Raw genomic sequence first — 17109 nt, 5'->3', positions numbered from 1 at the left:
CCTGAAGGAGAAAACCAATCAATTCAGCCAAGTTTGTTCACCGGCTAATGTCTATGAATAGAGAGCAAGGCGAAAAGCCACGGTTTTGTTCTGACAGAGACTTTTTAAAAACACTGAAAAAAATGATTCAAAGCACAGGACAGGACTACTTCAAAAGAAAACTGACTTCAGGCCCTGATTCACTCACCGGAAGGATGCGCACAAACGCGCTTCTGCGGGTTGGCCTTAGCGTTCCAGCTGCTAGAAAGAGCAGCCAGGAGGAGTGGAGAGCGCTTCAGCAAATGGGGGGAGAGGAGAGCTCACAGCATGGGGAGGACCCCGGTCTCCACCTGCCAGCCTGAGAGGACCACGGCACAGCAATCGCGTCCCTCACCCTGAAAACATCACTGATCCTGACGACCTCGGGCGGTTCTAGAGATGCGGGCTCTGGGAGCAGCCCTCGGCAACTAAAAAAACAGTCCAGGAGTGGATACTCCAGCTTTGCAACCTCCGCAGCCGCCCCGGAGCCAGCACGGAGCTCACTGTTCAGATTTGGACCAGCTCCATCATCAGACTTGCCCGTGCACTCAGCTGGTTGTGTCATTTGTTACAAATCTCCGTGGTGTCACCCCCAGTGAGCATTCGCAGGGACCGACCCCCTCCCCCAGACCAAGCTCCTCCGGCCCCGGGACGCGGGGAGGCCCCGGATGAAGGCGCACCGGCCGGGCTGAGGAAGCCACCTCCTTCTGGCAGAGCAGGGTCCCCTGCTGCCCCCTGCAGAGCCCGCGCCGGGCACTTCCACGGCCAGGCCCCACAGGACGGGTGTGCCTGACTGTCCCCCGAGAGGCCAAGCAGAAAGATGCTCGGGTGAAGGCGCACCTGGTCGCCATGGCGACCCCACCACTCCCCCGTCCAGCCACAGAGCCGAGGCACACGTGCACCTGCGTTCACGCACCAGGGTCTGCAACTACGTCGTCGGGAAACATCACTCTTCTGTTTTCAACCATTTAAAAAGATGCAAGAGGCCTCCCTGGTGGCTCAGTGGTGAAGAGTCCACCTGCCAAGGCTGGAGACACGAGTTCAGTCCCTGGTCGGGAGAAGCCCGCGCGCCGCGCCTCCTGCGCCTGCGCTCCAGATTCTGGGAGCCGCAGACGCTGAAGCACAGACGCCCCGGACACTGCCACCCACGAGGGGAGTCGCCGTCGCAGCGAGAGGTCCGCACACCGCAACTAAAGACCCAGCACAGCCAAACACAAATCAATTAATTTATTTTTTAAAATAAATGAAGGTTCACAGGACAGTGAAAGGGCCGGCCAGCCACCGGCGCGCGGTGTGGAGGGGGTGTGGTGACGGCCCAGGAGATGAACCGTCGGGGGCCTCACTGCAGGACCCGTTCTCAGGCCTCGTGCACACGCGAATCCTACTCACCCCCCGCCCCCCGCCCCGCCCCGCCCCGCCCCGCCCCGCCCCCCGCCCCGCCCCCGCCCCGCCCCACAGAGGAGCAGAGCGCGCGCCTCCGTCCTCTGGGTTTCGCCCAAGCTTCTCCCACGGCTGTTTAGAAATGAAATCAGCATTTCGCCTGTTTTCCAGACCCAAACTGGCCGGCGCTGTCTACCAGAGACTTCCCCAGGGTCGCGTCTTCGCGTCCCAGGAAGCCCCCCAGCAGGGTGAAGCCGAGGACAGCGTGTGGTCAGGGGAAGGGCCCCCCCCCCGCCCGTCTCCCCGGCACATGGCGCCGGAGCAGCGGCCTGGACGACCGTGAAATCCGGGCTGCCCAGCTCAGCGAGTCAGAGCAAACACGGCGGCCCGACGTCCTCCTGATTAGCAACAGCCCAGCGAGCAGCGCGCACGCCGGTTCCCAGCAGAGCCGCGCCGGCTCCGCCCAGGCGTGGGAAGCGGGCTCGCTCTGCCGCTCTGCCGGGGCGGAGGGTCCTCCTGCCGCGAAAACAGGGGCGGGGGAGGCGTCTCCCCGCGGGAGGAGCTCGCCGTGGCGCCCTGCAGGGTCTCGGGCGACTGCTCGGGTCTCTGGAAGCCCGAGTCTGCAAGGCTGAAGACGCGGGGCTGGGTGCCGGCCTTGGGGCCCTCCTGGGCTGCTGGCGGGGCTGTGTGGTTTCAGCGCCCGAGGAGCCCCGTCCAGGGGCTCATCCAGGCCTCGCGTGGGAGGTGGGAGGAATCTGTGAGCGGGGACCACACGTGTCCACGGACACGCCTCTGACAGCCTCGGGGCCCCCGACAGCCAGGCTGAGGGGGTCCCCCGGTGTCCCAGTCTGGCAGCAGGCGGGGTCACTGCCCAGGGGAAGCACAGGCATCCAGGTCCGAATCTCCGACCCGCTTTCTGCTGGACCGAGCCTTGACCTCTCCCATCCGCAGTTTGCTCATCACTGAGTAAGGGGACGGGGCCACACCGCTCCCGTGAGAGAGGGCCCAGCAGAGCGAGAGACTGGCTGCTGACGTGCTGGGGAGGAGGGGGGCCGGGGGAGGGGGTACAGCTCACAGAGGGATGCCTGCGGTCAGGGACGGGCCACGCCTGCTGCACGCGGGAGAGCCTGCATCTCACACTCAGAGGAGAGGCGCAGAGAAGGGAGTTCACCGGCCTGAAACCACACAGCCCAACCAGGCAGCCCAGGAGGGCGTCAGGCCTCATCCTCCACGCTGACCCTGTGTCCCTAAGACCCTCCTTCCTGGCCCAGCCTGCCAGCCCCCAGCAATACAACCTGAAGCCATCAGAGTGTGTGTGTGCACGTGTGTGGAGAGAGGCTGAGACTGATCATCGCTAAGGGCAGACTTATTGCGGAGTGAGGCCGGCAGGTCCACAGTCTGCAGGCAGGCCGGGGGGCTGGACGCGCGGGGAAGGGCCACTGTCTGCCCCCAGGCCCAGCTGGCGTCTCTCCCCTGAAGTCCTTCAGCCCTCGGGAGGAGGCCCCCCTGCACTGTGGAGGGCACTCCAGGTCTCCCAAAGGTCCTGACATACACATCCATCTCCTCTGAAAGCATTTTCACAGAAACCTCTAGGATAACACTTGGCCCAGCATCTGGGAACCGTGTCCCAGGCAGGATGGCCCGGAACACTGACCAGCACAGGCACCGGGGCGTGAGACGCAGCCTGCTGGCTACGACAAGCGTGACCCCTCACACACATGAACGGGTGAGGCCGTTCCTACAGAGGCAGCCAGATGCGCCTTTGAGTTCAGCAAAGTAAACAGATCCATCGTGTTATCCCGCCGGATGCTCACCCGACACTTGGCTGACCGGCAATCGGACAGTCACGGGCCCCAGCCCGGACCAGGCCCGGGAAGGGGATCTCTGGTTCCACCACACAGGCTGACCTTCGCCTGCTGTTGCAGTTAACACCACGGAGGAAACGGACCGAACACGGAATCAACAAATCCTGGCACCAAGCAGTTACCCTCCACCCAGAGCCTTCGGGAACATCTCACCCAGGCGGCTTCCTGCACACAAAGAACTTAAGTCTTCAGGAAAACAGGACACGCAACCCCAGACAATTACTGAATGAGAACACACTTTAGGGAGCAAAGAGGTCATCTCATCAATCAGAAAACAGCACCGGACAACAGAAGTGTGGGGCTAAATAAACCCAAGAGGACTCAGAAGGGCTGGGTCTGCAGTGAGTCGTCGGGAAGGGCTCTGAGGGAGGGGCACGCAAGGGAGCCGTGTGCCGGACACAGAGGTCGGCCCTAGGCGAGGCGGTCCCTCCCGGAGCCTGGCTCCAGTCTCAGTCAGGGGCCTCCAGACTCACCCGGGGACCCTCCAGACTCACCCGGGGACCCTCCAGACTCAGCCCGGGCACCCCCCAGTCTCAGCCCGGGGACCCTCCAGTCTCACCCGGGGACCCTCCAGTCTCACCCGGGGACCCTCCAGTCTCACCCGAGGACCCTCCAGACTCACCCAGGGACCTCCAGTCTCACCCGAGGACCCTCCAGTCTCAGCCTGGGGACCCCCCAGCCTCAGGGGACCCTCCAGACTTACTCAGGGGACCTCCACTCTCACCCGGGTACCCTCCAGACTCACCCGGGGACCATCCAGCCTCAGGGGACCCTCCAGACTCACTCAGGGGACCTCCAGTCTCAGCCCAGGGACCCTCTAAGTTTCGCTCCAGGGACCACGATGCCAGCCTGACCCGTCGCGCTGGCCTCTCCTTGGCAGGAATGCTGGCCTAGCCCTCCCACTGCACTGATGTTCAGACTTCTCACGGTCTCACAGTCCTTCTTAGTGAGAAATCGAGAAGCTTTAATGCAGCACCAACTGTATACAAAGAACTAGGTTATCTCAGCTCCAGGATCCTGAAAAGAACTGAGAAAATAATCACTCTGATCATTTCCTGTTGGGTTTCCTTCTCCCCAGACCTAGTTGGGCAAGGCCACCAGACACAGAGCTCTGAGAAACTGCAGAAAATGAGAACAGGGCTTCTCTCGGGCTAAGGAAAATAACGAGGAAGCCGGACTTTAAAGTCAGTGCATCCGAGCTTAGGAGGAAAGAGACCTGGGTCTAGGATCTCTTCCCTGGCTGTCTCCTTTCTATAACCTTCCGCTGGGCTTCCAATCCCACCCGTGAACCAGGGGGAGTCGGGGTGGAGAGGGGAAGGACCAGGGACAGATCTGCATTGAGATAGAGGAGCTGACTACAACATGGAGCGTGTCTCACAGCAGTGGGGTCTACTCAGCTCAGCACACGTACCTGACACTCACCAAGGACACCAAAATGTTGGGGGGGGGTGGAGGGACAAACAGACGGGCAGATGGACGGATGGATGGAGGCGTAGATGAGCGCACGACTGGGTAAGGAAGGATGCGTGAATGGATGGGTGGACGGACGGATGGACGGGCAGGTGGGGGCGACACAACATGGTAACACACACAAGAGAAAAACACTCAGGACTAACAACGGGCCCCTTGACGCCACACCAGTGCAGACATCCCGCATGTCAGAATAAGCAGCAATGATGACCAACTGCACCCACTTCACTGGCTATTTTTAAAAGCTAAAGAGTTGCTCAGCTGGAATTTTAGAAATACCGTCCACTGCAGGAAGTGACAAGTCTAATCCAGGCTCTTCCCCTAAAGGAAGCTGCAACCAGGAAGGGAAGCAGGAATTCACCCAGTGCTGTAAATAAGGCAGCCCGCGTTCCCAGGGGACCGCTCACTCTCCTGCACCAGTCCTGTCTCTCTCTGCATAAAGGTTACTCCCGCCCAAGCGCTGTGCCCGCTCTCCCTTTATCCTGTGAAAAGGGAAAATAGCAATCCAAACAGTGCCAAGGCAAAGTCTTCCCATCTCTTTCATTTGTTTAAAGTAACTCTGAGCTTTCATTCACATCCTTACTTCTCAACAAATACATCAGAGCTGTGCAGAAAAGGCATTTTAGCAAAGTGGGGAAGTGCAGGAACTCACACTCACAGAGGGCTTCCTGGTCCCAGAACCAGGGGGACACCCTCTACCTGCTGACTCACAAGTGGGCTCTAGGTGTCTCCTAAGCATTTGGGTTTGGCCCCTCGGAGAAAGCTGCCTGTGTAAAATGCATAGAAAACTGGCCTAGCGGTATCTCCCGTCTGCATCACACGTGTCTGCTCCAATTAAAGGCAGGGCCCACGGTAACTGGCCAACCCTGCGCGAGCCCCAGTATCCCAGCTCCCTCCCAAGAACTCCCCAGGCACAGTCACCTTCCTGTCTGTAGGGAAAAGAACACAGATGTGACCAGAACAATAGCTCTCACGGCAGAGCATCCACCGTGCAGGCCGTGTCAGGAGACGCAGGTGCATCCCCTTCTCCACGCCCAGGACGCCCGGGCTGGTGTGGACCTGCCTTCCAGAGAGCGCGTGCGGAAAGCTCGGATCAGAGCCCGCAGGGTCGGGCCACGCCCACAGGCCACGCCCCCAACTATGCCCTGCAGGCCACACCCACATGCCACGCCCTTGAAGACTGCGCCCTGCGGGCCACACCCCACAGATCACGCCCACAGGCCACCGCCCCAGGCCACATCCTGCAAGGCCACAGGGCTAGCCGAGCTGTCCCTGCCCCCGGGCGTGTGTCTGTCCCCCCAAGCTCGGCCTCCGTCATTAAAACCGTGGCTCTTCTAGCTCCCTCTCCCTGCCCAGGAGACCAAACCGAAGGCAGCCATGTCCACATCCACACCTGCAACAGCTCCACCCTGAAGGGTCCTCCTGGCCTGTCTCAGAGAAGAATTAAATTTAGCGACTCTGAACTTGATGGAACCTCAACGGCAAGATACTCTCTCCCTTGAGGGTCAGGCGGAGACTGCAGGAGTCCTGCCGTACTGCTGGTTCCTAACCCGCCGCGTAAGCCCTGACACCCTGACCCCTAGGAGGGCCTGGGGGCGCGAGGGGGACTTTGACGGGGGCAGCAGGTCCCCAGGCCTTGAGGGCACAGTGCCTCCGCCTGGAGCATGGAGGACACCGTGTGCCCGTCGTCCCCAGACTCCCGCCTTGAGAAGGCCCCACTTGCTGACGCCCACCTGTGCGCCCCGTCCTCGAGCAGCTGTCGTCCGGGGGCCCAGAGGTGAGGCGTGTGAGCGCACGTCCTTTCCAGGGCCTACCTGGTGCCATGCTGCTTGCATTTTCGTGCCCTTTGTTGGTGACTCTGCTGTTTAAAACCTCCCCCGTCACAGTGCTGAACGACATCTGGTCATGGAGAAACGCCACGTGGGGGATGCCCCCCTCCAGGCACGAGCTGTGTGCTCTGTCCTGAGCCCCATCCGCGCTGATGGGTCAGCAACAGATGCTCAACAGGCAACTGGAAAAGGAAGCTCAGGAAACCACGGATCCAGTGGTGGCCACGCTGTGGCCCGGGCCTGGCTGGACGCTAACCCTGCATCTGCTGGGGCAAGGTTTCCTGGTGGCGAGCGCTCACAATTCCAAGAATGACCAGAATCAGCCTGAAACTCTCCCAGCTCCTCCCTCCCCACAGCTCAGGGCCCTGAGGTGACCAGCAGCCCAGCAGGAACGCCCAACCTCGGGCCAGAGACCTCAGACCCCGCAGGAGACGGGCCGCAGCTGGGGCAGCTGAGACCCAACGTGAGGCAGGGAGCCCAGGGAAGGGCGCGGCTCTTGGGATGTGCTGAGACCAAAGCCTCCGGAGAGAGAGCCAGTGACGGTCGTCAAAGCAGGGCTACGAGCAAGGAGACATGCGTGTGCACACCGCGTCTCCAAGGTCAGTGTGAGAGGCATCCTGGGGACCACGCTCCCCGCCAGTTGCCACAGGAACCTGCTCCCTCCGTAGACACGTGCTTGGCCTGGCCTAAGCTTGTTGGTTCAGTGGGAGGTGAGCCGTGGTGCAAACAGGGGACACCTGTCCTCACGGAAACATGTACTGTGTCCAGGGAGGAGCTGGAGCAGGAGCAGCCCACAACACGCAGACCTGTCACTGACTCAGACCAAGCAGCTTACACACGGGCCCCGAAGTCAGCAGGGAGATAACCCACGAGGCCTGCGGATTACACGCGTGCCCCAGAGTCAGCAGATTACACACGTGCCCTGAAGTCAGCAGGTTACACGCGTGCCCCAGAGTCAGCAGGGAGGTAACCCACGAGGCCTGCGGGTTACACGCGTGCCCCAGAGTCAGCAGGTTACACGCGTGCCCCAGAGTCAGCAGGGAGGTGACCCGCGCGGCGCGCGGAGGCCTGCTGTGGTAGGTGTGCAGCAGCAGAAAGAATTTGGTTCAGTGAAGTCGGCGATTCCAAAAATAAACACTGAGTTCCATTAAACGGCGCAGGCCTCTGATTGCTGCAGGCACAGGGCCGCCGCACGCAGTGGGCGTGGAGAGCTGGACACAGAGCCCCATCTGATGTCGGCAGACAGGTGGCCGGTAGGTGGGGGAGCAGATACGGAGACTGATACGTAGCCGGACAGACGACAACATGCAGACGGAGGGACGGACAGAGCTGCCGGCGTGGACAGACGCACAGATGGCAGGTGACCCACGAGACGGACGGACAGAGCTGCCGGCGTGGACAGACGCACAGACGGCACCACGGCTTCCTGCCCGGGTGCACTCACACGACTGTGTATCTGACGGGAGCCCAGCAGGCTGACGCCCTCCTCGAGTAATAGAAAGGTGAGTCGCTTATTTTGGTGTTTCTGTCTGTATGTTCACATTTTTCTACCAGGAACACGTACAGCTCACATAAAAATATTTAAAAGCGCCTGGTAAAGTCCATGGGGTTGCGAAGAGTCAGACACGACTGAGCGGCTTCCCTTTCACTTTTCACTTTCATGCATTGGAGAAGGAAATGGCAACCCATTCCAGTGTTCTTGCTGGAGAATCCCAGGGACGGGGGAGCCTGGTGGGCTGCCGTCTATGGGGTCGCACAGAGTCGGACACGACAGAAACGACTCAGCAGCGGCGGCGGCGGCAGATGTGAAGGAAAGGCGAACAGGAGGTGAGGGCAGCATTCACAGCTCTTGCTGTCGCCTCCTGGGGAGACAGGGTACCCCCAACCCGGCCAGTAACTGCTGGGCCTCCGGCCAACCTCCACCCGCAAGGACAGCAGGCCCTGAGAGAAGGTGGCCAGCAAGCTCCCAAGGACCCAGCCGTTCGCACACGGCTGTCGAGCAGGAGGGGTGCCTCCGGGCAGAGGGCAGGGTGCACCCACGGCACCGTCAGGCTGGCGCCCGGTGGCGGGAGATGCTGCTGGCATCCTGGGCAAGAACCTCAGAAACAGGGCTGATTCCTGGAGCCCAGACGCAGAGGACCCACCCTGAGGATGGGGGATCCCCCATTTCCACCCGTCAGCCCCTATACCGCCTCTCCTGTCGCCCTAGAACTACCCAGGACCCACACCAACCCGCTGCCTCATCCTGGGACCCTGGGTCCAGCACTTGGCTTCCAAGCAATCCAGCCAGGATCTATGGGTCACAGCGCTGAGGCTGTTCACCACCTGCCACGATGATTACACGGGGTAACTCAGAGATGTACAAAACCCTTGTCAGAAGAAGGAGATTCAAGCTTTTAACCACCTGATGCAAAGATCTGACTCACTGGAAAAGACCTTGATGCTGGCAGTTTGAGGGCAGGAGGAGAAGGAGGTGATGGAGGATGGGATGGTTGGAAGGCATCACCGACTCAGTGAACATGAATTTAAGCAGACTCTGGGAGATGGTGAAGGACAGGGAAGCCAGGCGTGCTGTAACCCGTGGGGTCACAGAATCGGACAGGACTGAACAACCACCACCTCGATTAACCCATGATGGTGTCCACTGCAGCCCACAGCAGGTCTAAGCCAAGGGGGACAGGGCAGGAAGCATTGGACGACTGAGGGCATGGACAGCAGCCTCTCTGTTCCCCAAGTGAGGGAGCCGGGGCCCCCGTGAGGCATGGCGCCCGGAGAGAAGAACGCAGCGAGGGCAGCGGCCAGAAGCCGCCGTCCAGCCTGGGCTCCAGGGAAGCGGGAGGTGCCCCAGAGGCTGGGTCTTCCCGGGCACAGAGGCCCCCAGCAGTAGCCCCAGAGCGTGCGCACCAGGCGCGGAGGGCACCCAGTGCCCGCCAGGCAACCGTGATGAGTCCCAAGGGCAGCTGAAGCCCTGGCCCCTCACCATCATCGCCCTCTTGCCCCGGCCCACCCTTGTCCCCTGGCTCAACCTAGAGCCACAGATTCAGGGTGGACAGGCCTGGGTCCTGGGCCGCTGGTAGAGTGCTGCTGCCTTCAAGGGCAGACAGGAAAGGCGCTGCTGTGTCTCAGCCATGCGAGTCTGCCCTTCTAGCCAGAGGGGTGGTGGGCACCCCAGGCCACTGTGCACAGGCGGGCTCTGCAGAGCTGGGCTGGAGCTGAGACCCCAGCGAGAGGCCTCGTGAGGGAGGCAGGACCTGCGCTGGTTTAATCCCCCAAGATCCTGCACCTGCTCGTCGCCCCCGGGGCTGCAGGCCCCGCCCAGCATGACAGCACCCACAGGCAGACGGGGACAGCAGGGCTGAGTGAGCCTCAGTTTTATAAACTCTCGGCTCGGGCTTGTGAGTGCATTATCTGGTTACTTGCTTTGTAAGACACGGGTGAGGAAAAATTTGATGAATGTTTTTATAAAATGACAAAAACAATGAGGACTTCTGAAGAAGGTGGGCAAACAGGGCCCAGACTTACTCTGCCTGAAACAGCCAAAAAGCTGACCAAATACATGAAACAGCTACCGTCAAGATCCTGTACGTCGGTCAGCAGTGGACGGGGTCCCGCCGGAGTAAACTCAGGAGGCGAGCCCAGAACCGCCCCACGAGAGAGGAGGCGCGCCGCGCCTGGGGAGAGCCCAGCCTCCAGGACACTGAGGCCCAGGGACAGACACCGGGAACCCGGGGCTTCAAGCGTGCAGACGATGAAACCAGAGAAGAGGGCAGCAAAAGGAGGACAGAAAATCAGGGAATCCAAAAAGGAAAATCAGGGAATCCAAAAGCTGGGTTTTGGCAAAGATCAATGAAACTGAAAAGCCTCTAGGCAGACTGATCAGAAAAAAGCACTTCTGACTTTGGGAACGAGAGACCTGGTCCCCACAGACCCTCGGTGTTGAGACAATGACGAGGGCCAACCCTCCCGTGTGACGTGCCCAAGCTCCCTGCTCCCCAGGCTCACTGGGGAAGGAACAGCCCTGACAGGCCTGTGTTTACTGAAGAACCTGAAGTCACGGTTTAAAACCCTCTCACAAAGCCACGGTGAGCGCAGCCGGGGGCTTCCCTGGGAAGCAGGACCAGACGTTTAAGCACTGCTAAGCCCCTCCACTCACAGGAGCTCTCCCCAGAGCCGGATGGGAGGCTGTGCCCTGCACTCCCTCTGTGATACGCAAACCAGACAAAGACATTCCAGGAAAGGAAAACAAAGCCCGAGTCCCTGGTGAACAGACGCAGGCGTGTCCAGCTGCAGGGGGGGGGGGGACGCAGGGGGCGGCGACGGCTGCAGAGCGCCGATCGCACGCTCCCCGGGTGTGCACCCCCAGCACGAGCGGCTGCTTTCCTGTGGCCGGATCTCCAGGAGGCTCTTCCCTTTCCAAGTGAAAATCCACCCAGAGAGCGGTCAGAAAGGGGGCCGTCATCACTGGCTAAGCTCCCACCGCTGGCCTGACCAGTGAGCCAGAGGGCTGCCTGTATGCCGCCGAGCTCCAGAGGCTCCCACCGCCCCCACCCCCAGCCTGGTCCCGGCTCCCCCAGGGCCGAGCATCCAGACGCCGCCCCTCTCCTAATGGAGCTGGTCACCCAGCGGCCACCGGACTGGGACAAGCCCCCATCAACACAGGTGCCTGAAGGACACCGGGCAAGGGCAAGGAGAGCCTGGGGACAGTGTCCACCCAGGGTCTATGGGGAAAGTTCTTCAGGTCGGTGTCTCCTCCTCCCTACCCCTGAGGGAGCTGAAAAGCAAAGGGGAAAAGGCAACAGTGTCCAGAAGAGAGGAACTAATCAGATCTGCAGGGTTAGCCGACCCTGTGTCCGAGCCAGGAAGGGGAGCCGAGAATTAAGTCCTGAAACAACTGACACAGGCTTACCTAAACTTCCTGCCGGTTCTGATTCAGTCACGGGAGTAACTGCTGGGCTGAGCCATCTCTGGGCTTCCCTGAATTGTCTGCAGGCAGGTGGCATCTGATCAAGAGGGACAAGCGTGATTCCTGTCTTTCCACATTAACTCCAAATAAGGAAAGATTAAATTAAATAAAATTAAATATCAAAAGGCAGAGACACTACTTTGCCAACAAAGGTTCATCCAGTCAAGGCTATGGTTTTTCCAGTAGTCATGTATGCATATGAGAGTTGGACTATAAAGAAAGCTGAGCGCTGAACAATTGTTTTCAAACTGTGGCATTGGAAAAGACTCGAGAATCCCTTGGACTGCAAGGAGATCCAACCAGTCCATCCTAAAGGAGATCAGTCCTGGGTGTTCACTGGAAGGACTGATGCTGAAGCTGAAACTCCAATACTTTGGCCACCTGATGTGAAAATCCGTCTCCCTGGAAAAGACCTTGATGCTGGGAAAGACTGAAGGCAGGAGGAGGAGGGGTGGCAGAGGATGAGATGGTTGGATGGCGTCACCGACTCGATGGACTTGAATCTGAGTAAACTCCGGGAGCTGGTGATGGACAGGGAAGCCTGGCGTGCTGCAGTCCATGGGGCTGCAAAGACTCAGACACAACTGAGCAACTGAACAACAGCAAAAAAAAAAAACATGAATCCCTGGACTTACGAACTTAGAGAGGTTGGAAGTTAGCGATGATGCTGGTTTACACACCAAAAGCATTCTCTCACCCACTAACAGGCGACACATGGTATGCAGTTAGCAGTTCAAGTCCAAGGAGGAATCCCAGGGAGCAGTCAGCCCGCAGAGACACAGTGAACACGTGGGAAGCCCAGAGCGCCTGCCTGAGCGTCAGCTCCACGGCTGTCCCGCCGTTTTTAGCTGGAATTCACCCCGAACTGCACGCTCTTGTGCACTCCAAAGGACACGTCACTGGCACGATTGAGACGCTCGTTAAGCCTGGACGCTGAGCTGGGAGATCTGACACGCCGGGCGCTGGAGGCCCCAGCACCTCCCTAGGAGCACACAGGGAACGGCGGGGACCAGGCCCAGCTGGAGCTGGGGGCGACCCGCTAGCTCTGCCCAGGGCCGCGGCCCCCAGGCCTTCACCATGGCATCCACGGCAGCGTCCTCCTGTGACCCACGCCCCGGAAGAGCCCGTGTGGCCAGTGGGAATTGGCACATGGGGGAGGACCTTCCAACTTTCACCCAGTTTTTCAACCTGATGAGAAGCAGCTCCAGAGACAGGGATCCTGTGTTTGTTCGGCTGACACTTGAGTTTGTCACCTGGAACGTGTGTGCGGAGGCTCTGTGCAGCTGGCTGCCTCTTAAACAAGAGGCCTGCGTTCCCCAGGCAGGGACCCGCCCCCCTCCAGCCCTGGCGTTGCTGAGCGGCGCAGAGCCTTCCTGGGCCCCCGCATGCCACCTCGGGGGTCCGGGGGGCACACACACATGTGTTGGCACAGTCCCCAGGGCCCTGCTTGTGAGCGAGGCTTGTCCCCTTCACTGAGGCCTTCAGAGAGGAGGCCAGGGTGTCGCCAGGCAGAGAGGCTGAGTCACAGGACGGAGCGGGGGGCCCGGGAGGGCAGGGGGCAGAAGGAGCCACGAGTTCTGGAGTCTGGAACCTGGATGAGGCCAGAGCTGCCTCTGGTTCCAGGGTCAGCTGCCTGTGTGGTGTTGTCTTTTTACAACTATTTCCTGACTTGTTAATGACACGAAGGAGGGGAGCCTCCTACGGCCTGCCTGCTGCAGCCTCCCAGGGTGCATCTGCCAAAGCCAAGCTGTGTCCCAGCTGAGCAGGGACCCAGGTCCTGCTCCCGAGCAGCGGTGTCTTGGGCCCCCTGGAAGCTTCCTCAGTGCCTGAGGTCTCCCCTCTGCCCACAGCGGGCTGGAGCTGAGGGCTCTGGATACCGCAGGGCTGTTAGTGGTGGGAGGAGGTACTTGGTCCGCCACCATTTTGGAAAAATAAACCACCAGCATGCAAGTACTTAAAAAATGTTCCTATGGTGCTTTTGAAATGCATTTGAACTGTATTAATAAAAGCTTTGACTTCATCCCAGCAGGCTGTCTAAAGCAGAAATCCGTTTCAGGTGAGCCTCAGGCTACAGTCAAGGTCCTGGCTGGCATGGGTGTCCTGCAGAGACCACGGCCCCGGTCACGGCTGACTGGGTCCATCACTCACCCCCCTGGGGAGGAGAGGCCAGCCCGGCCCAGGGCCAAGTGCATCCCCAGGTCAGCAGAGAGAGAGGGAGCTCTCCAAGCCCCAGGAAGACAGGAGACGGGGCAGGTGATCAGTTCCCTGCTGGAGACCCCAGGCCCCTGCTGATCTGACAGGACCCCTCTCCCTCCCTCCTGCCACCTGTTGGCAGAGGCGGAGACCTCAGCGCCCTGCACAGAGGAGCTCGTGAGAAGCTGGGTTCTCCCGTCAGCCAGGTTCAGTGCAGGGCCAACAGGAAGGCAGGGGCCCGACCCATACCAGGGCCCCCGCAGTACCTTCTCCGAGTGTGGAGAAGGCACAGACCACGGGTGCCCCCGGCCTCCTGCAGTCTCCCTGGCCAGGCGCACCTGAGTGGTCAGCCTCATCACAGGGCCGCGGGGCCTCCCTCCCTGGTGCCCTCGTGGACCAGGGACCCTGCAAGGTGGGGGCTGGAACGCGGCTCGGGCCCAGACAGAGGCCTTCAGAAGCGGGTGGAAGTGGGGCCAGCTGTTTGGCTGGTAGCCTGACCCTGGGGAGGCGCTCTCGCCAGCTCCCTGCCTGCTGTGGGCCAGGCTGCACTCCCCTGGGCCGCCCAGCCCACGTCCCCAGGCCCCCTCCAACACCAGGGCTTCCTGTCACGTGGACGGTGGCTTTGGAGTGGCCTGGGCTATGGGAGGGGGTGATTCCCATGGCCTCACAGAGGAGGCAACAAGAACAGATCAGAAGGGGGTGAGGCGCAGAGGGTGACGTGTGAGGCAGCAGGTATACAAGGAGACCCCCCAAGGCCCGGGTCGAGGGGAGGACAGAGCGAGCAGAGTGAGGACACCACCGCACGCATCACCGCCAGCTCTTCAGTCCCCACCATGGTGAGCTTCTACTGCCGTGCTGAGCAGAGTGAAACACTCAGACGTTAAACACTTAATTCTACAACAGTCGAGCTAAGCGTATGACCCCTGCTGAAGGGCTCCGAAATGCTGCAGCGCCAGACCACAGGGAGCCCAGAGGGCGGGGTGGCCAGGACCCTGCTCCTAAGGTTCCGGGTCAAACTAGGATCACATGCTTTGGACCAGGGCCTGCTCTCAGACCAGGATTTCTAAGCCCCAACCACGAAGCAGAACGATCCTCTCTCGGGCCCCATGTGGGCACACCCCTGAGACACCATGACGGGGGAGGTGGGGGGGACAAGTCTGATGCTCCTGGTGATTCTCAGTCAGTCTTTCCCGGGGAAAGGGGGAGAGGGGAGAGTCCTGAAAGCCGAGGGATAAGTGAGGGAGGGACCGGCCAACGGACTCTGGGGCCAAAGTCTTCCCTACCCTCACACCCTTTCAGTCCCCAGTCGCTCCCAGCTCTTACTCTGGATGGGGAAGAACAGCAGCTGCAGGAGGGCAGAGCCCGGCAGAGAAGCCCAGAGTGCGCACGGACTACCTCTGCACGGGCGGAGCCGGTGACGCCAACGCGTCGCAACGAGCAGCCCCCCAGGAAGGCTCCAGGCTGGACCCCAGACCCCAGGGCAACACCCCTCCCCAGCGGGCCTTCCCTGCCGGGCAGGGCTCCTCCATGAGGCCCCACCCACCACCACTGTCTCCCTCCCGGCTCGCAGTCCCTGACCCCCAGCGGAACCCTTCACGGAGGACTCAGTTCTCCCGCATCCCAGGTCTACACTGGCACGGATGGGAGCCTCCTCCCCAGGTGCCTGTGTCTACACAGCTGTAAGACAGGTGTGTGTTCACACCACAATTCTCCAGGCTGGAATACTGGAGTGGCTAGCCCATCCCTTCTCCAGGGTATCTTCCCAACCCAGGGATAAAACCTGGGTCTCCCACATTGCCGGTAAATTCTTTACCAGCTGAGCCACAAGGGAAGCCCAATTTAGGACCTCCTGGTGGCTCAGACAGTAGAGTCTGCCTGCAATGCAGAAGACCAGGGTTCAATCCCTGGGTCAGGAAGATGGAAAGGACTGGCACCTCCCTCCAGTTCTCACTCCTGGAAAACCGCATGGACGGAGGAGCCCGGTGGGCTACGTCCATGGGGCGGCAGAGCGCCGGACACGACTGAGCGACTTCACTCACACCACCGACAACCCTGGCGGCTCTCAGGGGCCCGGCAAGCTCAGCACCCCCGCCTGCTCACAGAGCCTGCGAGGCCACGAGAGGTGGTTTCTCGGCATCTCTGGGCACAGGAACAAGCAGGGCTTCTGAATTCTCGCCAGCGTCACCCACTGCTGCCCGCCCTGCCCACCCTCGGCTGCTGCATGAGACTCCGGGAGGTTCCGTGGAGAGCCTCACCGCCCGCAGGACGCTGGTGGGCCTATTCTGGCTCTACCACAGGCATCTTTTAAAATACTGTCTTTTTAAAAAAGCAATTAAGGCGTGAGGGCAAAGCCATGCGTTTGACTCATACATGTGGTCCACCTATTTGACTCTGGCGGGACGTGAAGAGCGGCTTCAGGGTCTGCGTTTTTCCCACTGACTCTCCGAAGAGTTAAATCTCGGTCTCCAGAAACCCCTCAGTCGGCCTGTGGGGACGCCTCCTGCGCGCCGGCCCCGTCCCCGGAGGGCGGCCGGGGAAGCAGCAGGGGAGAGGGCTTCCAGGTCGGGGGTGAGTCCCACCGCGGACCCCGAGGAAGGGCCGGCAGGCGGGCGACCACGAGGAGAGTCCGCCTGCTTGGTTTTAAAAGAACACTGACCGCCCACTTCCTGAATAGTTCACCCCAAACTTCACAACTTTTGCAGGCGCCTCGGCGGTGCCAGAAGCACTCGGGCTCGGAGAAGAGTGGAAACTATTTTTGGCATCCAGAAGGGCGGCTGCGGGCCGCCGAGCGCAGTCGGCGCCTGGATCGCGGACTGCCTTTTCGGAGTTTGAAACTCTAATCAGGGGCGCATCCGAACAGGCCTCGGGCGACTCGGCGGCAGGGCGGGCGGGATCCCCAGGGGAGCGCGGGGGTGGGCGCGCGGTGCCAACTGGAGCGCCGGGTCCCAGTGGCCCCGCCGCGGCGCCCCAGCTGGAGACGAGGGCGGGGAGGGGCCCCGCGCGCACACCCGCTCGGAACCCGGCTCCGCCCGCGCCTTCCCGCACTCGGAGCGCGCCCCTCCCGGAACGCGGCGCAGGGGAGCCCGAGAGAGCCGCGCGCCCACCGGGGCCCGGGCCGGAGGCTCTCTGCGCCCCGCCGGACGCGGGTCAGAGAGGGGGCGCCAGGAGGGCCTCCCGGAGCCGGGACGGGGGTACGGCGGCCCGGGCAGGAGGGGGAAGCGCCGAGTCGGAGGAGAGGGGGAGGGGAAAGGAACGCGGGAGAGGGGGGCGCCGGGCTCCGGGAGCAGGGGGCCCGAGAGGGGCGGGGAAGAGCCGGCGAGCATCAGGGCCGGCGGGGCTGGGGGCTTTTCCCGGCGGCTCCGACGACTCCCCCGGCCCGCCGGGACTCCGA

At 61.3% G+C, this 17109-nt stretch overlaps 1 protein-coding gene across 4 annotated transcripts in view; it reads right to left on the bottom strand.

The window, feature by feature from the left end:
- Positions 1-17109, bottom strand: part of PXDN (peroxidasin) — a 65778-nt gene that overhangs the window by 48156 nt on the left and 513 nt on the right. The gene's annotated exons all lie outside the window — the stretch shown is intronic.

This window comes from Capra hircus, chromosome 8, assembly GCF_001704415.2.
Source record: "Capra hircus breed San Clemente chromosome 8, ASM170441v1, whole genome shotgun sequence".
NCBI classification, from domain to species: Eukaryota; Metazoa; Chordata; class Mammalia; order Artiodactyla; family Bovidae; genus Capra; species Capra hircus.
This window is presented reverse-complemented; position numbering and strand designations above follow the sequence as displayed.